The sequence below is a fragment of the Lissotriton helveticus genome, chromosome 3_1 (assembly GCF_964261635.1).
Source record: "Lissotriton helveticus chromosome 3_1, aLisHel1.1, whole genome shotgun sequence".
In the NCBI taxonomy this organism is placed as follows: domain Eukaryota; kingdom Metazoa; phylum Chordata; class Amphibia; order Caudata; family Salamandridae; genus Lissotriton; species Lissotriton helveticus.
Window position 1 is genome coordinate 444,167,345 of NC_136061.1, and position 12,788 is coordinate 444,180,132.

A 12,788-nucleotide genomic window follows, 5' to 3' on the forward strand; every position below is an offset into this window, starting at 1 on the left:
ATTTAAAAATTATCATTTACAAAACCTTTGAAATTCACTGAAAAAACCATAGGCTTCACACACGTTATAGTTAGGAATTAGCATTTAAAAAACCTTGCAAATTCATAAAAAAAACATAGGTTTCACACATGTTATAGTTAGCTGGACATTTCACTCATACAAAACCTTTGAAATGCCCCCGTTATAGTTAGTTCAGCTAACTATAACTCGCGCGCCCGTAATGCACTGCTGAAGACGTCACATATTACATCACTCATGACATGGTCAGTGACATCACTGATGACATCTCAAATGACATCAAATGAAAGAACTTCAAGCACAGCACTCTAAAACAACACCCTGAAACACTCATTGTAGATAACTATCACTCATCGACCAACGGCAGCATGAAAACAAACTTAATTTTCTACACTAATCGCCCGGCTCAATGGAAAAATACCTTCTCTCTTCACCTTCAAGTTGCCAAGTCAGTAACAATTCCCTATGGTGAAAAAATCTCCACTACCATCTCCCCGACCTTCAAAGGGGATCTCACCATTTCCATCTACAGAACTTGAACCATTCTCATACAGGCCACCGACCCGCGCCTCACCACTTTTGGCCGCCACTTCCCCACACTTCTCTTCTCGCTAACTCAACTGAGCCTTCAATCCCTTCTCCCCTATCTCCCACTACCCTCACTAATATCGTGGAACAAAGCCAATCTACCTGCCCTGAAGACCCTCTCCTCAACTCATGGACTTCCACCATCACTCACTACAATCACACTACCCCTATTCTTACTCTCCGTCGCCAAACACCCACCATTTTCACATCTACTGATCTCACCAGGAGCAACAAACTCACAACCAACAATCCCCTCAAGGCCAATCTTAACAAATTGGTCTGTAACCTCAGCCCTCCTCTCTCCACCACTGAGAATCTGAACCCTCCCCCACAACCTTACCCTACCACCTACCCAGACCCTGTTCCCACAACCCCTACTTCCCCCTGGTCGAACGTCATTTCCTATCAGTGGTCTCTCTCCCCCCTTCTACAACTACACCATCTCCTTCCACTGTCACACCCCCCATACACAACCCGCCTTCAACTCTATCCTCTTGGACACGCCCTGGAACTCCAATGGCCTTTCTTTAATTTCTCTTCCTACTCACCTGGACACTACTCCCACTTATCCTCCGCTGAACTCCACGGCTCCCTGCGTTCAACCTCTCCCCTCTCCTAATCCCAAAGATCTCTCACACGCTCCCCTCTCTACCCTTGATAATCGGAACCCTCCCTCACAACCTTCCCCTACCACCTACACTGTCCCTGTTCCCCGACCCTTACTTCCCCCCTGTTTAACGTAATTTCCAATCCAGTTGTCTCTCTCCCCCTTCTACCACTAATTACTCCCCGTCCGCTGTTACACTCCCACATTCACAACCTGCCTCCACTGCCTATCTCTCTGGCAATGCCCGGAACTCTGACGAACATCCCAGAATTTCTCTCCCTCCTCACTTCGACTTCAGTCCCATTTCTCCTCCACCGAACTCCTCGAACAGGAACATTACATTACCGACTCCCCGCGTACAACCTCCCCCCTCTCCTAATCCCAGGGACTCCATACAATCCCTGACCGCTGCTCAATCTCCCTCCATAGACCCAAGTCATCCTCGCCCCCTGCCTAATACCTTACACTTTCTCAGCTCAATAGCACCGCAACTGAACAGAATGGAGCAGAAAATTAACTCCCTTACTGCTGATTTCCTTTACTTACAACAAGACCTCCTTAACAGGGCCAAGCCACCGTGCTCCCTCCCCCGAGGTGTTGAGCCCCTACTACACTCAATAAATCTCACATGGCCCCTCAGAGTACCCCTCGACCCTCCAGCCCATCATCGAGCCAGGCCCTCAGTCCTAACAAGGATAGCCAACCCTTTTCGGTACCAAAACCGGATGAGCTCTACGACTCTCACCTCGCTTTGTACCAGAAGTCAGACTCTTTCCCCATCCCTGTTATTCTCGGCACTAACAGAATCGCGAATACTGTCCACTCGCCTAGACCCCCTGCTCAATACACCTCTATCCACCTAACTCCCCCCGTCATCGAGGCTCCCCGTCCTCTCTCCTGCATGCTCCTAAACTGCAGATCAGCTGTACAACACGCTACTGACATTGCTGAAGCTCGTCTTGCTGAAGAAATTGACATCGCCTTCCTCACAGAATCAATGCCCACTCCACCCCCATTCTTGAAATTCTCACCCCTCCAGGGTACAACATCATCAGACAAGACAGGCCGATCAAAACTGGGGGGGTACTAGCCATCATCCATAGAGATGGAATACAGATTACCAAACTCAAACCTGCACAATACCTATCATTTGAATACCTAGGAGTCGAACTCACTACCGAGGGCACCCCACCCAACAAATTCCACACCATCTACCATCCTCCTGGAGAGCGTACCCTTTTCCCCGAAGAACTAACAGACCTAATAACACGATTCTCCTTGACAGACACTAAAGACGTGTTCTCGGCTGACCTCAATATCCACTGGAACGACCCAGAAGACTCCACTGTCCTGAACCTTTCCAACCTTCTGGAAATAAAACCTCAAGCAACTCCGCAATAATCAAACTCACATCAAAGGTGCTACACTAGAGGCTATCATAACCAACAACGATCTGATCTCCCTGAGAGAGATTTCTGCCATTGACTGGTCTGATCACCACCTCATTCTGTTCAGGATTGACACACTTGCCAGCCTCCAACCTATTTGTGTTGTCAAACCTAAACTTTTGACCAGAATCACCAACCAAAGAAATACCTTTATTCGAACTTGAAGCCAAGATTCATCCCCATCTTCAACACCATCACTCATCATGGGAAGCTGATGACCTCACTACACACTTTAACTCAAGAATGACAGAGGTTTTTGTTGTAAGCACGACAAAGGAGACAGGTGGCAGCATTTAAGTGCAGGTTTATTCCTCAGTAAGGACGTAGGGAAAACCCGACCAACAGTGCCGGGATTCAAATTGCCTCTAACGGCTTGGTGCTAGAATGCCCAGCCCGTGACACAGAACAAGTGATCACGAGCCCAGCGCGAGGCACAGGCTTGAACATAAGATGAACATAACAGTTTTAGACCAAATAGCTCCTCTCAAACTCAAACAACTGAGGAGAGCCAAATCAAAACCCTGGTTTAACGTGGAGCTGAATGATGAACGGCGACAACTCAGACAAGCGGAAAGGTCTTGGAGACAAAACCCCTCGACCTGGCACCTAACACATCTTAGATCTGCTCAGCGGTCATAAAAAAAACACATCTTCAATGAAAAGGCATCTTTTTTCCGCAGCCAACTTGATCTGGCGTAAAACAGACCAAGACAACTCTTCAACATTGTAAAAAGCCAAACTAACTGCACTTCCTCTCAAGAAATCGAAGCCACCAATGAACGATGTGAAGACATTGCCACCTTCTTCACTAATAAAGTCTCTAAAATTGATCAATTCTTCTTACAAACTGCTAACCTTCTTTCCCCCTTAACCGGCCCCGCTTCAACCTCCCTTGACCACTAGGAAAGAGCTCTTCACAAGGACAATCAAACCTGCCTCCAGCTAAAAAACAATGTCTTCAATATAATTTCTAATCTAAAACCTTCCTCCCACACTATGGGCCCCCTCCCTTCCACAATTTTAAAAGAACTCAACCACACCATCTCCCCTTTCTGGACAAAAATCATCAACGCCTCTCTCACCTCAGGCTGTGTCCCAGACTCCCTTCAACTAGGACAAATCACATCCATTCTCAAGAAACCTGGGGCTGACCCTAATGATCTTAACAACCTCAGACCTATCTCTAACCTCCCATTCCTTGCAAAAACATTGGAGAAATGTGTTCTCCTCCAACTCAATAAACACATTGATGAGTTCAACCTCCTCTACACCTTTCAATCTGGTTTCAGAAAAGGCTGTAGCCTGGAAACAGCTATGCTCAACGTCTCCGAAGACATTCACAAGGCCCTAGACGAAGGTGATGCCTGCCTACTCATCCTTATTGACCTTTCTGCGGCATTCGACACAGTAAACCATCCAGCCCTTCTGGAGACCAGGTCGAAACGTTCCAGCATAAATGGCACAGTACTAAAATGGTTCACCTACTTCCTTCAACATCACTCGCAACAAATTAAATTTAATTCCTGTCTCTCAAAGCCTACTAGTCACACTTGGGGTCCCGCAAGGCTCGATCCTCTCCCCGTCCCTCTTCAATCTCTTCATGGAGCCCCTCACAATCATATTGAAAAAAGCTGGAGTGAATTACCACCTTTACGCGGACGACACCCAAATCTATTTCAGGATCAAGTCCCCCAGCGACATCCAACTCCTCAATACCACCCTAACCGAGATCCAATCTTGGTTCTACGTTAACCACTTAAGGGTCAACCCAGACAAAACAGAACTAATCCTATTCTCTCCAAAAAGTAACCATCGCCCGATCCAAGAATGGCTCAAGAATCTGACTGCCCTAAACTGCCCACTTACCCTATCCGACTCAGTTAAGTCTCTAGGCATCACCCTTGACAAGAACTTATCAATGGAGACCCACATCAAAAACTCTGCAAAAAGTGCTCTTTTCTCTCTAAAACACCTTAAGAAATTGAAACCTTTTCTACCCCACGATGACCTCAAGATAGTAGTACAATCCCTAGTTCTCTCTAAAATCGACCACGGGAACGCCATCCTTACAGGGACTCCAAAAGCTCACCTAACCCCTCTAAGGGCAGTGCTGAACATGTCCGCTCGACTCATATCTAGAGTTAAAAGATTTGAACACATAACTCCAGCTCTCAACTGCCTCCCCACGGAAGGAAGATATATTTATATACTGGCTTGCATCACACAGAAAACCCTTCACTCTCCTGCCCCCAACTACCTAAATAACAAACTGATAAGAGCAGGCCAATTCAGAACGCTGGGAAGCTCCAACTCTCTCCTTCTTATTCCTCCGAAAATGAAAAAAAAAACACCCAATACCGATCGTTTTCTGGCAACGCTCCCAGGATATGGAACGCTCTCCCTGGAGTCCTCAGATGCAACCCCTCCTTCTCCTGTTTCAAAAGGGACCTGAAACTCCATCTCCTAAACAAATACTTTCAGGACCAACATCAACTAACCTAGACTACAATATCCGAGTTGTTTCCTCTCTCCCTGGACATTCAAGGATAGTGGGTGACCGGACTATGTCATTCTCACCTGTTTCTTTTATTACTCTCTCCCCCTCCGCTGAACTGCATATTTATTTCCCATGCTATATATTTTTCTTTGGTCTGCTTCCTTACTGCCGGCCTACTATTTAATGTAATGTCCTTCTGTTGTTTACTGTGTGTATGTAAAGCGCTCTGATACCTACGGGTTAAGCTAGCGCTATATGAAACTTTAAAAATAATAAATAAATAAATAAAAACAATTTCCCATAGGAAACTTTAGACACGGCTACATCTCGAACTGCAGAACGGAATTACACCAAATTTGGCAAAAAGGTAGTGCTTGGTTCAGAAAGAGCCCTTTTTTAAAAATGGTGTGTATCCGTTTAGTAGTTGCTGAGAAAATCAAACAATACAAGTTTCGATATTTAGAGGCAAAGTGGATCCACAGACCGAGTCACAAGAAAACAGGGAAACAAAGGTGGAAAAAAGAAAAGGGTAGAAACACCCTGCCCCCTAGGCCTGCTCAGGGGGCCCTACAAGGACCCCCAGGGCCAAAAAAAACATTTTTTTTAAATCAGCGAGATGCGTGCACCCAGCGCAAATTTCGGCAAAAAAAAATAAAAAATCGCAGGCTCCTGCGCTTCATTATTATTTAGCCCCCGGTGGGCCAAGTCCCATGGGCATGCAATATTGTAATTACGGGGGCCCAGGGAGCCTCCCGCAGCCCCGGGCACCGCCACCCCGGGACTTTTTAAAATTTGTGCAGGGGGGCACATGGCCCCCTCACAACCCCGGAGACCACCACCCCCGGGGCTTGTTTTTAAAAAAAAATAATAACCTGTGTGGGTGGGCTTGAGCCCCTACACATGCCCCGGGGACCGCAACCTCCCTGGGGCACTAAGTATTTAAATGCAGGGGTCTGTTACGGATCCCTGAGCCCCGGGGACCAACACCTTTTAAGAGCATGCTGAAGGCCCCACCCCCTCCCAGCAACACTCTGCAAACGCGCCCTGTGGAGCGTTTTCAATAGGGGAGTTAATTCCCCTTCAATACTCGGGGTCCTTGGGGGTCAACTAGCCCACCAAGTGCCTCCGGTAAGTGCTACAGGGCTACGTTGCAGAGTGGTGGTCCAGGCCAAGCCCCTTTTTACACCTCTCTGCAACGCAGTTCTGTAGCACTTACTGGAGGTACCTGATGGGCTAGTTGGACCCCAGGGACCATCAGGATTCAAGGGGACTTTATCCTCCAACTTAAAATGCACCACAGGGCGCATTTGCACAGTGGTGAACGGAGATGGCTGGGCCTGAGGTGACGTGTGCAAACACGCCTGTGGCTCGTTTTAAGTTAGGGAATTAATTCCCCTTCAATCCTGAGGGCCCCTATGGGCCAGCTAGCCCACCAGGTGCTTCCAGTAAGTGCCACAGGCCTGAGTTGCAGAGAGGTGGTCCAGGTCACGCCCCTTTCTACACCTCTCTGCAATGCAGCTCTGTGGAGCTTACTGGAGGTACCTAGTGGGCTAGTTGGACCCCAGGGTCCCTCAGAATTCAAGGGGACTCAATCCCCCAACTTAAAACGTGCCATGGGGCTCAGTGGTGAAGGGAGGGGGTGGGGCCTGAGGTGACTTGTCTGCGAACATGCCCTGCGGCGCGTTTTAAGTTGGGGAATTAATTTCTCTTCAATCCTGAGAGTCCCTGGGGGGGCTAGTAGCCCGCCAGGTCCCTCCAGTAAGCGCCTCTGCACTGTGTTGCAGAGAGGTGATCCAGGCCGCGCCCCTTGTTACACCTCTCTGCAATGCAGCTCTGTGGCGCTTACTGGAGGTACCTGGTGGGCTAGTTAGACCCCAGGGACCCTCAGGATTCAAGGGGACTTAATGCCCCAACTTAACATTCGCCACATGGTGTGTTTGCACAGTGGTAAAGAGAGGGGGCAGGCCTGAGGTGACATGTGTGCAAACATGCCCTGCGGCGCGTTTTAAGTTGGGGAATTAATTCCCCTTCAATCCTGAGGGCCTCAGGGGCCAACTAGCCCACCAGCTGCCTCCAGTATGCGCCACAGGGATGCGTAGCAGAGAGGTGGTTCAGGCCACGCCCCTTTTACACCTCTCTGCAACACAGCTCTGTGGCGCTTACTGGAGGTACTTGGTGGTCTAGTTGGACCCCAGGGACCCTCAGAATTGAAGGGGAATTAATTCCCCAACTTATCAACATTATCATTAGTGACATACGTCATCTTACCATTGACGTTATAAATGATGGAACTACGGATACAGTATAATTTTCTGTTTGAATATGTGTTGTTATTTAATGATGTTGGGGTGTTCATTTTTGTTTTTTTGGTTTCATGAGTTCATAAGCACTCCAATTTGGTGGGTGAGTTATGGTTCACCAGGCAGGTGCGCAAGTAATGATTTGTGTGGCAGTCTTATTTCACAACTATCAATGCGATTTAACGGACCTTACATCAACCTCAATTTTTTAAAATATTATTTATTTATATTAACAACGCGTTGCAATGTTAACCTTTCTATGTAAAATACACGTTAGTTTAGGTAAACATATGTTGCATTGGCAGCAGTCAGCCCCTACACCCTTAGTTGCATTGCCTGTGTAGCCTTATCAAATTAACAAAAGCATGTTGAACTAAACAGCAAATTCGTAGGTGGGAGCACTTTCCGTAATGGCATTAGGTATTGCGAAGGCCTCCTTCTAACTCATTTTAAATTAAAGTAATGCTTTTCATCATTATAGTGATTAAAAAACTTGATTAGAGAGTTTTATAACTTCAATAAAGGAGCTGGCACACTACAGGGTTCTGCTGCCCTCTTGCACAGATGAAGGTCTTTGGCATTCTCTGCACCAATAAAATTGACACTGTGGCTGCGCCACCAAGCGTGGTCTAGAGAGTCATGCAAGGTTAAGCAGCTGTAAACCTTCCAGGTCCCACGATCAGCAATTCTGGCCCAGTGCTCTGCACTGCATTGCTTAACTGTAGTTTCATTTGTGTTGCGAGAGCAGTCACATGACCTTGCTTCAAAAGCTAAAGGGAATTGTGCTTGGTGGCTTGCCAGCCGGCCCTAAATACCTAGCTCATAAATGAAGCATGCGGCCAAGCTGCTGTCGCTTGCTGAAGATCTCCTAAAACAGGCCTGCTGAGAGTGGAGACGGGGGAAAGTCAATAATTTAGAGGGAGGGCTCAGTTTGAATTAACCTTGGTTGGCTTCCCCTGTCTCTACAGTTTTTTAAGGTGATAACGGTGTCAGGCACATCTAATCAGCAGTGATATCACTGCGTTTAATGGGAGTCATCAGCATTAACATTCATCCCGTTTATTTAAAAATGTATAGCTGGAGGTAAAAAAAATCGTGCATTTTAAAAAAAAGCTCAGACAACTAAAGCACCTTTTCTTTCCATTATGTAACAGTGAAATCGATTTAACAGAATACTTAGATAGAGGAAGTGACATCACGCTGCCCTGACTTTATCACATTCAATTTTGCCCCGCCTTATCCCGTTAAATGATTCGTATTTGCTGCTGAGATGGTATGGGTGAGGGAGCACATGGCTCTTTGGCGCACAGTTTACTTTCTAGTCCTACAGTTGTTTTTATGACTCCTGTGAACAGGGTTCCTCAGGTCAGCGGGTTCCCTGCCCATAACTTCGCTTGCAACTACTTGCCTGATTGACTGGTGTGGGACTCTACTTGCCTGATTGACTGGTGTGGGACTCGGCCCCCCAGACCACGTGCTCCTCAGAGGAGCGGGGACAAACAGGCCCATAGCTGCCAAGGTTTCAGATTGCCATGTGTGACATTTTTATAATTTCAGTGTAATTATGAGTGACATTTCAACGACTATGAGTGACAATTTCTCACGAGCAAAAATCATGCAACGAAACATAAAGAGAAACATATAAATATCAGAAATTACACCCATTTAAGCAACAAGAAACAATAAGAAGTAATTGAACTAAAGTGCGCTAACAGGGCCCTGCGAACAGCGCCGGCAAGCTGCTCGGTCAATCAATGCGCCTGTGCTGAGTGGTGGCCTGAGTAAAAGCAACCATGAAACTTAAAGTAAACCAAACATAGGCAAACGGTCGACTTACAATGTGAGTAGAGATAAGATCCAATGTGGAAACCCGCAGATTCACAGCATGTGCCAATGTTGGCAGCTTAGCCCCCCATTACACCATCCCTAAAACAAACAAAGTTATCCACCAGGCAAACTGATAGCAAATTTGTGGTAACACAGGTGTAAACAATCCTTTTAAACATGTGGCGCAGTTCATCTACAAACACGTGACCACAAATTGTGCCAAGAAATACGTGACCCTCTGCAGTGAATCATATGGGGCTCACTCACCATGCCTACTACGTGAAAATGATACCAAGCACTTCTCAGTCAAATATGCTGCAATGAATAGTGATAATCACAATTGTAAAAAGCGCACACTGCAGTGAATGCTGCCTAAATTAACAATAAACAATGACCTTAAACCCGATGATGCAGTTCAAACAAAAGTTTCCATGCACCCGGTCATTGAAAACAAAATGAAAAAGAAAAATTAACCAATGCTCCATGATTCGCCATTTGCTGTTTAAAGAGGACTCCTGCTGGTGCACAGTTAGAACTCGATTTTTCTAGGAGGCTACTGATGTGATGTAATATATAACTGCTATTTCAAAGTCTCAGGGTGCATCATAACCAGGCCGGACAAAATAATATCTAAATGAATGCATGATGGTTGCTATTTTCAAAAACTTTTTTTTAGATGATCGAGGGCATGAATTTCAGAAGCGGGACCCCAGCGTGACTGGATAAGTGAGCCCCGGACTCCCGCCTGCGAGCCTCCAACAAATGAGCCGATTATGTTCATGAACCAACAGGGGTGGGTGGACAAGTGTGCCTCTTTTAACTAATGTGTGAACGTCTTGGCAGGTGAATTCTGCGAGTGTGGGTGGGCCATACACGACTTCAAATTAAAACTAAAACTAAAACCCACGGCTGCCTCCTACCTCAGTGTCTTGTCCAGCAAAGCCTGAGTGCGACTCCAACTCGCAAGTGAAGAAAAAGTACTGCTCTGCCAGAGACGGGCGCGCTCTGAAAAACAAAGCTGCCGCCAGCCTGCTGACTGGCTGCCTTGCAGCCTAGGAGCTTAATCACCCTGCACGTGATCACAGGGAAGCGCGCCTTAATAGAAAACGACGACGATGAGCTGTGAAAGACATCTTGGTGTGTTTATTAGTGATTCACCAGGCTGTGCTGCCAGCTCTCCAGTGCAACATTCATCAATCTATTCTATTTAATTTTCAGACAGTCACATGCACGCTTTCCGTAGCGCAATTGCCTCGCTGCTGCAGCTCCTTGTTATAGCACGCCTGGGGGTGGTCAGAGGTCCCTAATTATGCGTGACTAATTCATTTAGTGCGGTGATGCGGACACCTGCACAGGGATGCGTTAGTGTCACGCCTAATGCGTGATACTTGGCAGGGCTGAACAGCATCGCACTAAAAGCGCTCTCGCCAGCCAGCAGCAAGCATGGGTTCCTCAAGGCAGCGGGTTCCCTGCCCATTACTTCACCTGCAGCTATTTGCCTAATCGGCTGGGGCGGGATTTGGTCCCCAAGCCTACCATGCGCCGGGAGGGGCAGGGACAATCAGCATCGCACTAATAGCGCTGTCGCCAACCCGCAGCGAAAGGATGCGCCTGAATGAAGACTGGACCAAGACGGGCCCCTCATAGCTCTGAAGAGGCTGGGCTAAGCCACCCATCTTGGTATGTCCACTTGTCAGCAGGCCTTCGGTGTTAGGACCCATTTTCACACTGATCAAGGTACTTGTGCTTAAATCGCCTATCTGTTTATAGGCTATCTCTGATTAATTCTGCCAGGGGTCAGAGTTTAGTAACTGATAACCACTTGTCATCTGGTGCCATGGGAAGAGGAACGCAGAGGCCAGGAACACTATTGACAAATGTCCTAGAACCAGTAAAGTTCTAGAATCAGTAGTTCGATCTTATCTTTTCTAAAACACGCCGTTGGAGACCTTGCCAATGAAATCTTGTCCAATAACTCACGCCAGACAGACTGGGCTCATTGGCAGAGTCATTGGCAGCAGTTGGGGTCTCTCTTTCTTTAGTTACATGAATTATTCCAGCCTGTGGTAATGGAGAACCACTGAATGGAGGGAATTTGGGGAATGGTTCATTCTCTGTAGCTGTGGCTGTCCCGACGGTCACACAGGATAGGAGGGCAGCAGGGGGATTGGTATGACGGGTTTTCCCTGTTCAAAGGATAGAAGGAACAGGGGAGCGCCCATGCTTCCGTTGCGTCCTAGTACAATCATCACAAGGAAACTAAGAGGGTTCAGGTGTCCACAGTAAATGAGCATTCCATGCAGAATGTACCTAGCACCATTGAAGTATAAATCTTAGCGGCCATAGATAATATAACCCTCAGACTTGCCATGCTGGAAGATGGTGTGGGCAGTGTGGTAAGCTCTATTGGGTCCTGTGGAGATCAGTTTGAAATTATCATGCGTAGAACCCACCCCATATTCCAAACACTCTGGGGCATATTCTCAAGAACGTGCGATAATCAGCGACAAAATCGGTTAACGCAATGTTTCATATCGCCGTCTATCGCGGGAAAATAACTCTGTGTTAACGTCCTATTCACAACACTGCGGAAACATGCAATAGTCTCACGACAATGCACCAAATGCCTGCGTTAAAACCAACGTGAGGCCGAAAAAATGTGAAACACGAACGCAAAATAAGTTGCAATGCCACAAATCGGAATACAAAAATCAGCGATAACCCACAGCAGGCCTGTAATTCCCACACTTAGGGGTCCATTAGGATGTCGGGCGGATTGCCCCCGCCAGGGTGGCGGTGGCCACCGCCACCCTGGCGGGGGCAATCCACCCGACATCCGCATTCTAATTCCCCCCCGCCATATTAGGATGGCGGGGTGGACCGCGGCGGACGAAAACACCGTCCGCCGCTTTTCCGCCCCGGTCGCATTGCGGCCGGGGCGGTAATGGAACCATATGGTGGCGGTGTCTATCAGACACCGCCATCCATATTAGGGTGCCTGTCTGCAGCTGCTTTTCCGCGGCGGCAATGCCGCCACGGAAAGGCAGGCGGGGATTGCTGCGGGGGCCCCCTGCAGGGCCCCCAGGTTCACAACGCTGTCAGGGGGCACATGGGGGGTACCTATGGTACCCCCCCACATTTGCATATGCAAAGCGGCAGGAACCGAGCGGTGCCTGCCGCTTTGCATATGCAAATGCAAAAAAGCATTTTTAGCATCGTGGCGGGCGGTGCACCGCCCGCCACAATGCTAAAACTATTGGATGTGCCCGCCACTGTGGCGGGCACATCCTAATGCCCCCACGGGACCCCCGCCCTTATGGCGGGCGGTCCCGTTTCCCACTATGGTGACGGGCGGACAAAGTCCGCCCGTCATCATAATGACCCCCTTAATGCGGAAAAATGCACTATAAAAGCAACAAAAATACACACCAAACCAAAAGAAACTGCGTAGCACCATGGATGCACCCGGACCGAGTGCAGAGGACAACTCGAACCACACAAGC